We start from the raw sequence: 3,121 nt of genomic DNA, 5'->3' as shown, positions 1-3,121 counted from the left end.
GGACATGAAGAATCTGGTCTGAAATAAACATAACTCAGTAAGAAGAGGAAATTGTCTACTAGTATTTCACTTAAGCTACAGAAAAATAACAAAAAGCTAAAAAAAAAAAAAACAAGGAGATTCTCAAAAATAAAATGAAAAAAGAACAGAACAAGATGGAAAGGGCAAATTAAAGAGCTAAAGAAAGAAATGAAAAAGGGAAAAACAAAGAATAGTTACCTATCAAGGAACAAAACAGACATAGCTGAAAATAAAATTACTGATGGAAAAGGCTTGGGATAATTACCATAAATTCAGGTCAAGATGGATAGTGACCAGACTAAGCAATGGAAAAAATTAAATAATGGTTTTTCAAACAATGAACAACAGGCAATGTAGGGTAGTAATTTCTGAGAGAAGACAATGTCAGCCCTATGATTGGCCCATATTTCTGCCTGGGGAAAATGTCCAGTGCAGGGAAGGGGATCCAGGCAGAGCCTGGCAGTCTATGTGACTTAAGGAAACAGAGTTGGGGGTTCAGGCAAGTGAAGGCAGCTAGAGTTCACAAGTAGGTAGAGTTCATAGGGCAGAACCCTGGAGAGGACAAAGCTACACAGAAAGCAAGCTCTAGCTGAGCACTGATCATGTGAATAAATTATTCAAGGGGCTTGAGGGTGGTATCTGGGAGTTCTACCACCCAGAGTAGAAAAATCTTATAATCCGTGAGTCATTTGGTAGAGATATTTAGAAGGCTATTACTCAGTACTGGAGAAAAATCAGCCATAAAAGACTAAAGGCTGCACTGGTTCCACTTAACAAAGCTTAAAAGCAAACATCAAAAAGATCAAATTCTCTCCAAGTAAATAACCTACATCCAAGAAAAGCCCAAGAATACTTATTTATACTTTACAAGTGTATCTAGCACTCAAGGTAAAATTTACACCTGACATCTAATAAAAAATTGGCAGGCAGGCAAAGCAGGAAAATACAACCTATAATGAGAATTCGATGAGTCAAAACCAATCTAGAAATGATATAGATGACTGAGTTCACTTATAAATAGGACATTATAGTATTATTTTACCTGTATTTCACAGTTCAAGGAGGTAGAGGAAAACATGATGTTAAGGATAGATATGAAAGACAATTCAGAAGACCCATATCAAACTTCTAGAAATGAAAAATAAAATATCTAAGCCCTCCTAATACCACTAAGACACAGAAGAAAAAATTAATGAACCTGAAGACATAATAATAGACATGATCCAGAATGAAACAGATATAAAAATAAAGGATCAGAGCATTGTCAAACAACTTCAAGCAGCTTAATATAAGTGAAACAGAGTCCATGAATTGGACTTCAGCCGGAGAGAAGTAAACTAGAGAGAAGAGACAAGTGGATCCTTTTGAGGAAATAACTGCCAAAACTTTCCCAAATTTAATGAAAACTATAAACTCACAGATCAAGAAGCTCAAAAAAGCCCTAGCAAGATAAACATGATGAAAACTGCACCAAGTCACATCATAATCAAATTACTTAAAAATAATGATAACCAGAAAAATCTTAAAGCAGGCAAAAAATAAATGCACATTATATACAGAGGAACAAGGAAATAAATCACACTTCTAACAAGAAACATTTCAAGCCAAAAGTCAGTACTGAAAGAAAAAACTGTAAACATAGAATTTTGTACTCAGTGACAGTATCTTTCAAAAATTAAGGCAAAATAAAGACATTTTTCAGGCAAGGAAAAGACCAGAGATTCCAAAACTAGCAGACCTAAAGTACCAGAAATGTTGAAGAAAATCTTTAAAGCAGAAGGAAAATTATACCGGACAGAAATCTGAATCAACACACAAAGGAATGAAGAACAATAGAAATGGTAAATGTATGTATTTTTCTTATTTAAAAAGCGGGCCAGAATAACTGATAATAAATCCAAAGACACCATAAAAAAAAGACCAAAATACCTCATGAATATAAACATAAAAATTCTCAATGATATTTTAGCAAGTCAAAATATAAAAGTAATATAAACGTATATTAAAAAAACAGATAATACATAGTGACCACGTAGGGTTTAGTCTGGGAAAGTAACGCTGGTTCCACTTTTAAAAATCAGTCAAGGAAATCCACCATATTAACAGACTAAAGAAAAAGCATTATGGTCATCTCAATAGATGTAGAAAAGCTGTCTGACAAAATTCAATACCTATTCATGATACAAACTCTCAGCAAACAAGGAATGGAAGAGAACACTCTCAACTTGAGAAAGGGCATTTACAAACATCTATAGCTCTCATCCATACTTAATAGTGTAAGTCTGAATGCTTTCTCCTTAAGATCTGAAACAAGAAAAAGATATCTGCTCTGGCCATTTGTATTCAACTTCACACTGGAGGTCCTAGACAATACAATAAGGCAAGAAAAAGAAATGAAAGACACACAAATTGGAATGGAACATAGAAAACTGCCCTATTAACACATAACATAATTGTCTGCATAGAAAATTCCAAAGAACCTACAAAAATGCAACTAGAACAAGTGACTTTAATAAGATATCAGGATACATGGTCAATGTACACAATCATATTTCCATGTGTTATTAATAGTAAAAACAATAAGAAACTGAAATTAAAGAAATACCTAGATATAAATCTAACAAAATGTGTACAAGATGCCAAATGATGAAAACTATAAAACACTGGTAAAAGAAATCAAAAACATAAATAAAGGGCAAGATATACTGGGTTCATGGACTGGAAGACTCAATGTTTTTAAGATGTCTTTCCAAGGTGATCTATAGATTCACCCAATTCTAATCACAATCCCAGCAACAGTTTCATAGAAATAAACTAGGTGCTTCAAAAATTTGTATGAAAAGGCAAAGGAATTAGAATAGCTCAAATAATTTTGACAAAAAAGCAAAGCTGGAAGACATACTACCTGATTTCAAGACTAACTTTAAAGTTACAGTAATCAAAACAGTGGTATGGACAAAAGGGTGGACACAAAAATAAATGGAACATAATAAAGTTCAGAAATAGGGCCGGGCGCGGTGGCTCACGCCTGTAATCCTAGCACTCTGGGAAGCTGAGGTGGGTGGATTGCCCAAGGTCAGGAGTTCAAGACCAGCCTGAG

General features: G+C 34.2%; 1 protein-coding gene across 1 annotated transcript in view; it reads right to left on the bottom strand.

Annotated features, from left to right (window-relative positions):
- Positions 1–3,121, bottom strand: part of SERINC1 (serine incorporator 1) — a 31,543-nt gene that overhangs the window by 16,456 nt on the left and 11,966 nt on the right. The window lies entirely within an intron of this gene.

The sequence above is a fragment of the Propithecus coquereli genome, unplaced genomic scaffold, assembly GCF_000956105.1.
Source record: "Propithecus coquereli isolate 6110/MARCELLA unplaced genomic scaffold, Pcoq_1.0 Scaffold200, whole genome shotgun sequence".
In the NCBI taxonomy this organism is placed as follows: Eukaryota; Metazoa; Chordata; class Mammalia; order Primates; family Indriidae; genus Propithecus; species Propithecus coquereli.
The sequence above is the reverse complement of the archived record's forward strand: the minus strand, read 5'-3'. Positions and strand labels throughout refer to the sequence as shown.